General features: G+C 39.5%; 1 protein-coding gene across 8 annotated transcripts in view; it reads right to left on the bottom strand.

The window, feature by feature from the left end:
* Positions 1 to 14,063, bottom strand: part of PHTF2 (putative homeodomain transcription factor 2) — a 148,450-nt gene that overhangs the window by 19,260 nt on the left and 115,127 nt on the right. For 6 of the 8 annotated variants that reach the window (XM_060304754.1, XM_060304759.2, XM_060304758.1 and 3 more), the window contains 3 exons: positions 11,626 to 11,791; positions 11,020 to 11,097; positions 8,603 to 8,663 (listed from right to left, as the gene is read on the bottom strand). The gene's annotated coding sequence lies outside the window, so the exon portion shown is untranslated. Of the gene's footprint in view, positions 1 to 7,568; positions 7,590 to 8,602; positions 8,664 to 11,019; positions 11,098 to 11,249; positions 11,534 to 11,625; positions 11,792 to 14,063 lie in introns of those variants that run through there. The other 2 variants (XM_060304755.2, XM_030834287.2) reach the window with 2 other exon arrangements.

Consider the following 14,063-nt stretch of genomic DNA (forward strand, 5'->3'; position numbering starts at 1 on the left):
TAGGCTGCCTTACCCAGAAGCACCCTCCTGGCCACCACTATGCTTAGGCCCTTATCTCTGGAATTCCCAAGCTGAGTACAGACCTGCCCTTGACAGAGATCAGGGAGTCAGACTTCTTAGTGGCAGACAGCAGGAAGTCGTGGAGACCAAGGAGAGCTTTAATGAGAATCTGTGGGAAGGTGGAAAACAGGCGCAAAGAATGGGCAGGAACAAAGGGAGGCTACACAGTGAGAGCACAGCCAGACTCTGGTCCCAGAACCGTCTGACCGAACACTGCCATGGAACGCCAGACGGTATGTTTCCCCAGGCTCACCTCTACTACTGAGGCCACTGTAGAAAGCTCTACCTCTCCCCGAGCCTGTTTGCCTGTTATACTCCTAAGGAATATGTCATAACTGCCTGGGGTCAACTGATTAATATTAGCCAAAATCTGAAGCTCTTCTGTGACTGGTTCAGAAAAAAAAAAAAAAAGAGCAGGGGTATCTGGTATTATCCCAAGGATTTGTTAGGAACAAGTGCTCAAGATGGTAGGAATGACAAAATGGCATTTCTGTTTACAAATCCTGTGAATACTATAAGATCCAGCCAGTCCTCCTGGTGATGCCTGTCTTGATGTGCCTGATGACTGAGCCTTTATCTTATTTAATCAATTCAAGAAATATAAACTAGCTCCATTTCATTAGTGCTTAAAATGCCATTATGATTAGGGCATTCAGCGGTGAATGGCTGTATCTGTGTTGTATAACGTGGAACATCTATTTTAATTGTGATTAATTCTCTCAAACTAATGTCTTTAAGTATTAACAGGAGCAAGGAGACACAAAGGATGTAAAAAAGAACTCAACAAACATAGAAGTATATACCATCTTTGACTGATTTCAAGACTCACTTTTTCAGATTTAACATCTCTCAATCAATGGCAGTGCTCTTTCTTTCTTAGTGATTACACAGAATAATGATATATTTTACAATAGACAGCATCTTAGATTCAATAAAACACTGAACAAGCTACTTTTTCAGATGAAATTACTGGTTTATGATATGGGAAAAAAATAGAATGTAGCCATTTCCTTATCCTAGCATCTGCATGTGGAAAATAAGATTATGCATAGCGTCTATGAAGTAATGAAAATTGCAAAGGTTATGCTTTCTTTGCTCCAGTCCACTGTGGCCCACGTTACATTTAGTTTCTGGTAAAACCAGATGCTCAAAAGCTTCCGTTATCTCTAACATGATTTACCCTATTAGAGAAACACACTGATTTGGTGACCATGACTTTGTCAAGGATCGTCTTGGAATTTCTTAGGTATTGAGAGCCATAAGGGTGTGTTTTGCTATGTTAATGAGATGACAATTTTTTTACAAAAATAATTTTTAAAAAATTACATCTATGCTGAATTAGCTCCTAGCTCTGTGCTAGGAATAGTGGATGAAGACCAAACATACATTAGCAGAGAAAAGTAAAATATCAAAGTTAACCTAGTTACAGAAGAATATACAAAAAAGTGAGGACCTAACTTCCATCACAGGATCAGTAGAGTCAGTAGGGTTGCTTTTTCTTTTCTTTCTCCTTATTAAAACAAACGAACAAATAAACCAAAAAAACATGATACGTTCTGAACACTATGGATGACGGTCTGATCTATTAATAGCACTTCCTATGAGTAACATGCCTAAGCCTTCCAAGGTGATAAAAGTCATCCCTGGAATCCAAAAGATGGATGCCAAGCTGTTTCCAGCTTGTGTGTTGTAGCTGAAGCATGATAAAGACAATTTATAGCTGGTTCAGAGATGAGCAACAAATGGTTCTTGGTTTTACTAACAGGTTCGATGGGAAACTTAAAGAATGGGGTTTTGAGTCTGATAGAAATGGCTGGAAGGGGACTGAATTTATTTTGTGAACATGATTTAGCATATAATTATAACGAGAGTTGTCATTTATTAAGCAATTTCTATTGCCAACATTTCACCCCCATCTTATTTCTGGTAACCTGTCTAATAAACTATCCACACTTCTATATAAGAAAATTGTCTCAGAGCGGGTAAGTTCTGCCCCAAGATCTCACCTCTGCTGGGTAAGAGCCAGGACTCACATCAGGCCTATTACCTCCAAGACCCATTCACAGTCGTCTTAACCTGGGCCTTATGCTACTGGTTGATGGTCAGGATTCTCTGCAGGCTTCTAATTGTGACTTTGTTCTTGAACAAGTGGACTGTGAGTCAGATTGGGTCTGAGATTTGAGTGCTACTACACTGCACTCTTCATCAACGGGACTCTGTGTGCTGGACAGACCCTTCCCAAACCTGAACCTGAGCTTAAAGGCACTTGGAAGAGATGAGCCAGTGATCCTGCCGGCACGCAGTGAGCGTAGACTAGGTAAATCCTTGAGGAGAGGGCTTGGGAGTGAAGGGTCTTCTTTCATGGCAGTGTGCCTATGGCTCTCCCTCCCCACTTAAAGGGATATGCTCCCTCTCCCACCCCGGCCCTTACTCTCAGAAGTCGGGGAAAATTTCTCTTCTTTTTGATGCAGTCTGAAACCTTGAGAACTGGAGACCTGAACTTAAGCTCTAGAGTCCCCTCTGGATTTGTCCTAAGAGGCCTTATGGGGCTTGTGCAGATAGGTCTCCTGCAGCCCTAATGGCACAGCAAAGGATCCTGAGGTGGGTACACATGCCAGACCACACTGGGACCTGTCCTGCAGAGTCAAGGCAGAATCAGAGTGCCCAGATCGGGGTTCAAGCCAGTTTTCTGAGTGTCAGTCAGTTTCATTAAGTAGTTATATCTTGCTTAAACATAATTTGGTATATTCCAAGAACTTTCACAATTCAGCATAGATGTAATTTTTTAAAAATTATTTTTGTAAAAAAATTGTCATCTCATTAACATAGCAAAAGACACCCTTATGGCTCTCAATACCTAAGAAATTCCAAGGGTTTAAGAGTTCTGTGCTAGGAATAGTGGACGAAGACCAAACATACATTTCTTATCATAAATCACAGCATCACACTACCTAAAATAAGTTTTACAAAGGCATGTTTTTTAACTGTTGGAGGACCTGATATTGACAGACTCAATGTGAAGATGTCCTTAGAAATAACAATGCATGACAGAGAAAAGGCAGTCAATGAGAAGAGCAGTCAGCGCCACCGGGTGAGAAACTGAATATACAAACAGACAATTACCAAACTGTGTATAAAAACAGAACTCTGACCCACAACTTACAGCAACCTGCCCAGGAAACCAACCCCCTTATTATACAATAATCAGCCCATGAAGCCAGCGTGCTATAAGTCAGCCTTGCAGGAGACTGGATTGCTATTGCTATCTCTAATAATAATCCAAGAAGCCAAACAGTAACTTCTATGATAACTGGCTCAAAATGACAAGGACTTGACTAATAACTGACAGCTTCTCTAATTTTTATCCCCACTTCCAATTTAGGAACAGTCAGAGAAACCCGAATATGTACACCATAAAATACCTTGCTTTTAGGCTTCTAGTTAGCCCACCTATGGCTTCCTCATGCAAACAGCTTCCAATCAGGGCATACCTGAAGCCTTCCCTTTTTTCCACTATAAGCTTTCCCACTTTCCTACTTGTCTTTGAGTCTCTGCTAAAATGCAAGTGACAGTGGCTGACCCCCTTGATATATCAAGATCTGAATAAATAGCCTTTGCTTGTTCTTAAAAAAAAATTATTTTTATTGTGAAAGGGGCATGTGCTCATTGCAGAAAACTTGAACAGTAGAGAAGAGCAGAGAAAAGAAAATTAATATCACATGTTTTCACCTCCAGAGACAACCTCTGCTAGCTTTCTGGAGTATTTCTTTCCAGCAACCCACCCATTTAAATGCATACAAGTGAATGCCAGATTCTTGTCTCTAACTGAACTGTGAGCCTTAGCTGGATCTATGGAAGACCAAGGATCTTATATTTAATTCCAAATGCAAATTTCTTTGCTTGAATATTCTAGAATATAATAACCACCTGGCATGTTGCCTTTTCATTTTGATAGTACCAATCTAGATACAACATGCAGGTGATAAGCTACATTCCGAAATATGACTAAAATGACACTATAGATCTTATTTTTATGAGTAAACAAATTCAGACTTTACATTTTTGTTCAGTTCTTCTAGGCTGAAAAACACAGGAATGAGATTCCGAGTGGATTAGTAGAGACAGCTTGTTATTAAAGGCTGCCACTTCCGAGAAAACAGAGTATGTCTTGCATACTAAGCATTTCTGGCACTGTGAATAAATCCTTCACCTATGTGTTCACTCTAGTTCACACTCCCAAAGAGCCTGGAGGTGATTACTCAACTAAACATTAAATTTGATGAGGACTCTGTATTAAGAGATCATCCTCTTTGATTTTTTATTGATTTGTAGACTTTTAATACCAATTCTGATTCTACACATCTGTTACACATCAGAGTTAAAGAAAAGATTCAGGTAGAAAAGATTTACAATTTAAAGGAAGCATGAATGTGTTGGCAGGAATGAAAATCACTGAGTGGGAGTGCTCTGGGTGCAGCTGACTCTATTCTTGACACAACAAAAGTTGGTAAAAGGCCTCAGAGCAAAGATGAAATCTAAACCATGCAGATGAAATACCTGAAAAGCAATAGGAAAAGAAACTGTTGCTAAGAGAATTGGGGGACTCAGAAGAAAATGTCAAATTCCCAACAATGCTGTAATAGCCACATGATTGTATTTCTTTTTAAATCATAAACACATAATAGATATAGTTTGCTTCACTTCATGACACTTTAAGGGTGCAGGCTGCAGTCTGCCCAGCACCCTTCCAGTCACCAAGCTGCCTCCGTCTCATTCCATGTGGTTCTGATGGGACTGCCAATACCAATTTATCCTCCACTCCCTGCCAAAGGAGTGGGCACATAACCAGTCTGGCTAACCGAGGTTCTTCATAGCCGTAAGGTCATTGGTTCAAAGGATGGGCATATGGCCCAAGTCAAGTCAATGAAAGAGTCTCCAAAGGATTGGTCTGTGGATGCTGGGAGAGAGTGCATCTTTGTTTCTATCTCTGGGCTCATGAGCTCCAAGGTCCACATGAGCTTAGAGCTTCTGGTGGCAACTGTGTGGCTGAATGGAGAACAAAGCAAACAGAGGTAAGCAGAAGGGAATGGGCAGAAAATGGGAAGGAATAGGAAGAGGGAAGAGAACTTAGAGTGAAACCACAATGGCAGTTTGAACACTTGGATCCAACTGTGTCACAGCCAGCTTGGCTTCCCAATTATATGCGTCAATAAATGCTCCTTTGAGCTTAAGCCAGTTTGATGTAGGTTTCTGTTACTTGCAGACAAAGAAAGACCTAGAAACACTTCTGACTCCCACTTTGTAATTGTGGAGAAACAAAGTCCCAGAGAGGTGTTGCCAAGATTAGACAGTAAGGTGAGGGAAGGTCCTGGTTCTCTAGTGTGTGCCAATGAACTAACCAGCATCCTGAAAATAACCACAGAATCACAAAACTATAGATTCCTTTTCTACACGCCAGACATGCAATCTGCTGGCCTCCACATGGAGCATCGCGAACGGTATTAGCCTTTGTCATAGCACTGTAATTTCTGGACTCCAAAAGAACCCTGGACTCCGAAAATGGCTTCCTTTTAAGTCTACCATAGTGTTTTAATTTTCCCCTCTAGTTTCTTTTTCCTCCTTAAGGAAAAAAAAAAGATGGAATTTATTTTTAGTACTATCTCAAAAATCCTAAGTCCAGGAGGGATAACTGGGCCTTACAAATATCAAGACAGAAGCTGAAAAATGAGGACTCTACATTACTCTGTGTCTCTTGGGAGCCATGTGGCTTAACTTTTGCTTGATTGTTCTTCTCCTTCCTTCTTCTATCTGCTTATGGGTCTTCTCATCCTTGTAACCGTGCCCTCCCCAGCACCAGGGTTACCCAACTTCTAAGTTCAAGCAACCCACAGTAAACGCTTCAGTACAGTTAGATCAATTGTTCTCAGATTTTTTGGTCTCAGAATCACTTTACACTCTTAAAAATTACTGAGGAACCCAAAGACCTTTTGTTTGCATGGGTTATATCTATCAATATTTACCATGTTCAAAATTAAAACAGAAAAATTTTAAACACTTATTTAATTCATTTAAAGATAATGATAATAAATGTTAACCTAAAAATTTTTATTAAAACCATATTTTCCATAGGAAAAGGCGTAGAATTGTTTTAAATTTCTGCAAGTCTCTTTAATTTCTGGCTTCTGGAAAATGGATGAGATTTCTGCTTCCAAATGAGATGGGAATAACAGGAATCAGATTTACCATCCTGCTTGAAACATCTAAGAAACTAGATAAAATATATAATGGTAGATTAGACATGGGAAAAGAAAAGATTAGTAAACTTGAAGATATCACAATTAAAACCATACAAAATGAAACACAGAGAGACAAAAAGCTGAAAAAAAAGTGAACAGAATATCACTGATACTTGGGAAAGCTTTGAGAAGACTAATATACATGTATTTGGAGTTCCTAAAGCAGATGAGGGAGAGAAAATAATTTTTTAAGAAATAATGGCCAAGATTTTAACAAATCCAAATTTGATGAAATTAATAAACCCATAGAAACAAGAGTCTTAATGAGTTCCAAGCACAGGAAACACAAACAAAGCCACACCAAGTCACTTCATAATCAAATTGCTTAAAACCAGTTGTCCAAAAACAAAGGCAAAATAAAGACTTTTTCAGACATACAAAAGCTGAAAGAATTTATCACTAGCAGATCTACATTAAAATAAATATTAAAGGAAGTCCTTCAAGCAAAAGGAAATCTAGATCTAAACAAATGGATAAAGCAGACCAGAACTGGTAATTATGTCAATAAATATAAAGGTTTCTTTTTATTGTTTAAACACCTTGAAAAGACAACCAATTATTCAGAGTAAAAACAACTGCAATGCACTGTGGAATTTATAACATGGGAAACAAAATGTACGACACAACAGCACAAATTCTCAGAGGGAAGAAATGGAAGTATATTATTACAGAGTTCTTCTACTGTATGTGAAGTGATATAACATCAATTGAGAGTAGAATGTGGTAAGTTTAAGATGTATATTACAAACCCTAAAGCAACCAATGAAACAAAACAAACAGTTATAAGCCAACAAAAATGATAAAAAGGATCATGAAAAATGCTCAACCCAAAAGCAGGCAGAAAAAAGATAAAAGGGAACAAGGAACTGTTGGGACAAATGGAAAACAAACGTCAACGTGGTAGGCTTAAATCCAGCCATATCAATAATCACATTTTATGTAAATAGCCTAAACATCCTAATGAAAAGACAAGAGATTCGGAGACTGGACAACAAAGCAAGACCTAACTATACCCTGGCTACAAAAAAACTCACTTAAAAAATGAAGACACAGGGCTTCCCTGGTGGCGCAGTGGTTGAGAGTCCGCCTGCTGATGCAAGGGACAAGTGTTCGTGCCCCGGTCCAGGAAGATCCCACATGCCGCGGAGCGGCTAGGCCCGTGAGCCATAGCCGCTGAGCCTGTGCGTCCGGAGCCTGTGCTCCGCAACGGGAGAGGCCACAACAGTGAGAGGTCTGTGTACCGCAAAAAAAAAAAAAAAAATGAAGACACAAATTGGCTGAAAGTAAAAGGACGGGAAAATATATGCCATGCTAATACTAACCAAAAGCAAGCTAAAGTGGCTACACTGATGTTACACAAATAGATTTCAGAGCAGAGAATCTTAACAGGGATAAAGAGGGTCATTTCATAATATAAAGGGATCAATTTATCAAAAGTTCATAACAAAACATGCATAAACATGTATGTACCTAATAAGAGGACTTCAAAATAAATGAAGCAAAAACTGATACTAATGAAAAGAGAAACAGCTAAATAACAATTATATTTGGAGATTTCAATACCCCTTCCTCAATAACTGATAGAAAAAGTAGAAAGAGAATTCGTAAGTACACAGAAAACTTGAACAACGCTATCAACTAATTTGACCTGATTGATATTTATCATACACTCCACCAAATAATAGCAGAATACACATTCTTTTCAAGTGTACATGGATTATTTAAAGGTGACATCACTGGGTGGAATCTGAAACCATACCTTATAAGGTCCATATTATGCTTTGATGGATCTCTTACCCATACATGAAAGATCCATCACCTCGCACACCCCTGAAAGAGTCTTGCAATCCCCAGAATGCCCTGAAGCACACTTTGACAACTACAGATTTAGATTATTCAATTTTTTAAAAGAGTTAAATTATCAACTGAGCTGTAGGCAACTCTTGTGGCCTAGGTGACCATAAAGAATCTGTTACAAAGTGAGGAAGGCAATCCTCATGCTGATTTAAAGGTTAGATTTGGTGGGTAGTTTGGATTAGTTCAACTTCTGCAACAAATTGCTATGCTTTCCTCTTTAAATATCCTCTTGAAATGAAGTACCTAAAAGACTTGCTGTATCTGTGCACCACAGATGAGCACTCGGGAGCAGAGAGGGGCTAAACGTCACTGACACCACTCAGCTGACATATTCTGTCTGAACATATTGTCAATCTTTAAGTCCTTGAGGCAGGAACAGTATTACTTACATGTGCTGTCAGCATGTAACAAGGATCAACAGGCTCTCCGGGTACGAGAAGCGCCAAGAAACTAATAAATTAAAAAAGAGAAGACATTGGTACGTTATTTAGGGCACAAAATCTTAAGTTGTCAACATAGCAGACACATTTGTTCTAGCCTCTGCAATCATGTACCCACTAACAATGTCTTCATCACTGTCTAAATGTTTTTGATAACGTAGACCAATGTTTTAATAATGACAATACTGGCTCCCTAAGAGTAACTGGTGACAGGGGGCAGAGCTAAAAAATCCTCTTCTCCTCAGAATCTCTGGGTGTGGGACAAATATGTCAGTTTTTTAAAAAGTGTCCAGGTCATTCTAACAGGCAGCCAGGGTTGAGCCTATCATGAAGATATCACACTCTTAGTAAACCTTACGGTCTTCCTCTGCTGCTCCCTCTTTATTCACCCCTCAGGGAGAATGTATGTTCAAAGACCTATATTACATATTTGGGAACATATAAAAATTGTAAGACAGACTTTGTTTCGAAGAGCTCTTATAATTTATAATAAACACAAAGATGTTACGTTCTATTATGGCGGCAGAATTAAGCTGGTTTACATTATGTGCCTACCTAACCTTTTAATAAGATGCTTAAAGAGGATAGAAAAAGTAAGTTACAAACAGAAGGTCAAACCAAATAATGCACAAAGAGTCAAGTACAGAGGTTCTGTCGCTCTCTGGCAACATGGCATTCAGGGTTCAGTACCATGTAGGGACTGGAGCATGGAGGGAAAAAGGAAATGGAAATCAATCAAGGATCCCATCTCACAATCCTGGGATTCACCTATTTAGAATGAGACAAGCCCATAGAAAATAAGAAAGGAGTTGCCACCATGAGCTACATTTTAGGTATGGTGGAAGATCACTGGAAGAAGAAATTCCTGTTCCCAGAGTTTTAAAATAAGGGCCTACTAATGAGATGTGATCTGATTAACTCCTTGGGCAGAGAGTAAAATGGCTAAATCAAGATAAACTGATTTCAAAAAATTAGTAAAACCTAAAACTGAAGAGGGTCTTGTCTTAATACCAAGGCTCTGTTGAAAAGTGTGACTGCTTAATCCCACAACACCAAAACAAACGAAAGGTCACTTGGGAGCAGTGAAAAGACTAACTTGCTAAACAGAAGGGCCACAGTAAGAAACAAAAGGGTTCCAAATTACCTGCCCCATGAAAAACAGGTTCCCTTAAATTAGAACAACAGATGAAAACAGACTTCTGTTAGAATAGTGGAGCAGCTAAATTTCTCCATAAGAAAACCTTTTTAATTTCCTTTTAGAAACTAGATGCATGTAAATTAAGTATTTATATTAGGAAATTACAACCACAGTCTACTCTCTGAGAATAAAAGGAGTCTTAATTCTACTGCTCATTAGCAGTAAAGAAAGAAAATGTAAAGAAAAAAAGTCTCTGAATGGTAAAGTTCAATGGGAACAAATCAAGTTATTTTAATTGTCCCATCTTTATTCAGATAGAGAGTAAATGGCTACTACAGGTCAACTAGGAAATCAGCCTAAAAGCAAAGAAACAAACCTAGGTTCCTGATACTCAGAGCAGGGCCCTCCTTCTATGCCACATCTCCTGCATATTCAACTGAGATGAAAAATATTCCATTGGAGATGAGAAAATATGATTTTCAGGATCACCCACTAAATGACAATGTACTCCACACAGTATCATTCTACACGGATATAAGGAGGACCCAATGCATCAACTAAACCAGTCCCTGTTTCCAAGCAGGTGAACCCCCAGCTGCCTGAAGCGTCTCTAGAGTTAGGGTAGCCACAGTTTCTACTAACATTCTGTGTTGAATAAGATGCTTGATGCTTTTCGTTTCATACTTTTTGTGTGTGTGACTAGCCAAAATCTCACAATACAATTCAAGTTACTATCTGCTGCTTTAAATTCTGATGTTGATGAAGAACAGCTGATTAGGGCCTTCACTGTAAGCTGTCACATGCTCAAAGACAAATGTGAGCCTTCCATTTTCTTCATTTCCATATTGAGTAATCCAAATGCTTTCTCCCAAAGCCTGATTTTTCATCCCTTTAACAATTTAGATTTCTTTCTTTAGACAGCTTCAGTTTCTCTGGTTCATTTTCCAGCTGGATAATTTCTTTAATTTACTGAGATCACTCTGAATCCTTGCCTATTATCCAAGAGGGATGCTAATAAAAATAATAATGCTAATATTTAACAGTTGTGAGATGACTACATACCATGTACGAAACTAAGCACTTTCCCTAAGTGGCAGGATTATTTGGGATGTTTGCTGCTGGAAGAGACTCAGAAGAATGAGTGATGTCTTTCCCTCCCCTATTCCAAGAAGACAGCCACACAATTCTATTTTGAGCTTGAGTCTCTCCCCTCCATGGGTATCATTACCTTTGGAGCTTCTGGGCTGAAAACAGAAGTTCTCAAGGTCCACAAGGCAACTCCTCAGCCAGGCTTTGGCTTGGAAATCTGGTGGAAAATGAGAGGGTGAGGGTTGCTGGGAGAGGGGCACATCCCCCAGACAGGCTGCAGATGTGCAATGGACCACACCTGTGAGGCATCTGTGGAAGGAGATGGGCACTAATATCCGAGGCCTTGAAGCAGAGGTGAGGATCTTGAAGCTGAGCCTGGGGTCAGCGGGGGGAGGACCTCTGTGGGGAGCATCTCTGAGCTGGCTGGAGCATCCACGCCCAACAGACACAGGAAGCGTTGGCCAGGGAGAAGAATCAGGATGGAGGGATAGCTACCACCAGAGAAAAAGGACCAGGCCGCTTCCATCTTTTCCAGGTAGTAGCTGAATCCCCTGGATTTTGTGTCAATCTAGGGAGGCGAGGCTCCTCCAAATATAACATATTGAATTCTTGATAGTCTTCTGAGTAGGTGCTCAATGCCAGATTTAGTTTGACTGAGGACAAATAAATTGATGTTTTGCTGCATAGGAGGGTAGTGGACCAGGTCCCTGCCCATCACACAGATGTTCTCTAATTTTATACTCACAGGAACCATTTTCGGCTCCAGCAGCAGCTCTCCACCTCATTTTACAGATGAGGCTTAGGGAGGTTAAGTAACTTGCCCAAGGCCATACACATGCTGCAAAGAATCCCAGCTCTGCCTGATTCCAGAACCCATGATCCTTATCATACTACAGATGATTTGGGCTACTCTGTAATTAAAAAAAAAAAAAGACAGATTTAACTTTGCAAATAATTATAAATTAACTACATCATCCAAACATGGAGAAAGAAACCAAAGTCAACTTAATTTTATATATTCTTAGATATAAAATTGTGCTGTGTCAGTTTTTTTTAATGACATAAAAATTCTAGCATAGATTTAACATGGACTAAAATTTTAAGTTAAAAAACTTAATTCTCAGCCTGGAGCTGTTCACTAAGTATCCAAGTGAAGAATGTGGTACCTTAGTTTAGTATTCACCAAGCAACTATGACATGCCAGAACTGTACTGGGCAGTCCTAATCTCTGAGGATAAAATTCAAATTCCTTGGCTTCACAAAGTCATCTGCTAGCATCATCTTCATCCCTTGCCTAAAAACATCATCTTCTCCAGCTATACTAAACTGCTTGCATGTGACACTTACACTGGCAACTCCATTACAGCACATACCCTCCAGAAGCTAAAAGTTTTTTGCATGACTATCACCTCCTAGCCTCTAGGTTTAATGAAAAGAGGGACTATATTTTAATTTCTATATCCCTAGTACCTAGCTCAGTGCCTAGCACGTAATATTCAAATACTATTCATAGAATGGATGAAAGAAAAACTGAATAAAATTGCAATTTTAAAAGTACTTGGTCTGTTTCCCATATTTGCAAGACTAACCTCTGACCCTAATGTCTTTCCCCAAATGGTAGATTCATATTATGAGAATCTTTCAGCACCACTAATTAGACCCAGTAAATTCTGGCTGAGAGCAAGAGAAAGGGGATAAATAGAAGGCAGGAAAGCTGCCAGCTCAAAGTCTGCATTTCCAGGCAAAAACAAGTAAATGCATTTGCAAAACTGGGTGTATATCCCAAGGGATGCAAATTGGTCATAGGCTTTGGCAACAGGCCTATTTTGCTTTAAAGCACACCTCTTAGTACAAGGTTAGGAAAACCAGAGATTCCCATATATAAATAATTGATCAAAACTTGTAAGAGAATTTGACAAAAACATCCCCAAACTCTTAGAAACCAGTTAAGTAGACTATTAAATAACTACAAAAAGTAAATGATTACATTTAGCACAAGAGTCAGATTTAACTTTAAAAAACAAAAAAGAAAAGCAAGCCACTAATTTTAATTTCAGATCATTGTTGAAAACACAGAATTGAATATTATAAAAAGGAGGGAACAAGCAAAATTTTTAGTCCTGAGATTGCTAACTATTTTGTAGACACAGGAGGCATAAATATGTTGGAAGGGTAGATAGCATAGATAGCCAAGTACTATACTTAGACAGGAGTAGAAAGATACAGGGAGAGAGCCAATTAGGGAAGAAAAATGGCTTAAGATTAAACAGCCAGCCAAATGTATGAGGCTTGTCCAGGCTGAAAGTCATCCTTTGGTTACTGCAGCTGATGAGTTTATCATAGGGATAAATGGGGACATCTGAACTCACAATTCAGGACACAAGATGAAGCTACCACAGTCTGACACCAGCTCTAATGATCCAACAGCACAGCTGGCCAAGCTATCATTCAGTCTCTCTGCCTCTTGACAGTTTGGGGCAGTTTCTGCTTGTTTCTTCTCCCTTCTCCACTATGACTACTTTCTCTCTGCTTTAGGGCTTTGTTAATTCATGGTTTCTTTTGGGCCTCTGCTTTTCTAGCAACTCCTCCTGCTTACACTCTGTCCTGACTCAAACTTGCAGTAACAGAGATTCTGGCTGGGTCAGCAACTCACTGTCAAGGATGCAAAGCCTCTATGGGGCAAAGCTCTTGTGCCAGCTGGTTTCATGAATTCCTCAAGGCCTATAAAATGGCTGGCTGCTTGAGGGCCAGGCATCAATTACTGACCCATTCAGCTGTGGCTGAGAAAGAAAAGTGAAATAATCCAACCAAACTTGACCAACTTCCTGCTTTGTTCAGACGAGGGCTGAGGGTGTAGCAAGCCCTCACAGAGCCATCTAGTATACAGTGGTCCCATCCAATCTACAACTATTAAATGTCATACTCTAGATTCAAGCACCTCTCATTGAAATATAAATGGTTTATATCATAAAATTGGAAAAGGAAAGACTGAAGATGATGACGGGGGAAAACTGAGGAGATATTCTATAGGAGGGCAAGGACAGAATCCTGAGCACTGATGGAGAGCTGGCCTCAGAGAGCAACATCGCTTTCACAGAACTGAAGAAGGGAGAAAGAATTCATGCGTGTTGGTTTTTATCTCTTTGGTAAAGTCAGAGGAATAAAACGCCGATAGTTACAGGA

This window comes from Globicephala melas, chromosome 9 (genome assembly GCF_963455315.2).
Source record: "Globicephala melas chromosome 9, mGloMel1.2, whole genome shotgun sequence".
Taxonomy (NCBI): Eukaryota; Metazoa; Chordata; class Mammalia; order Artiodactyla; family Delphinidae; genus Globicephala; species Globicephala melas.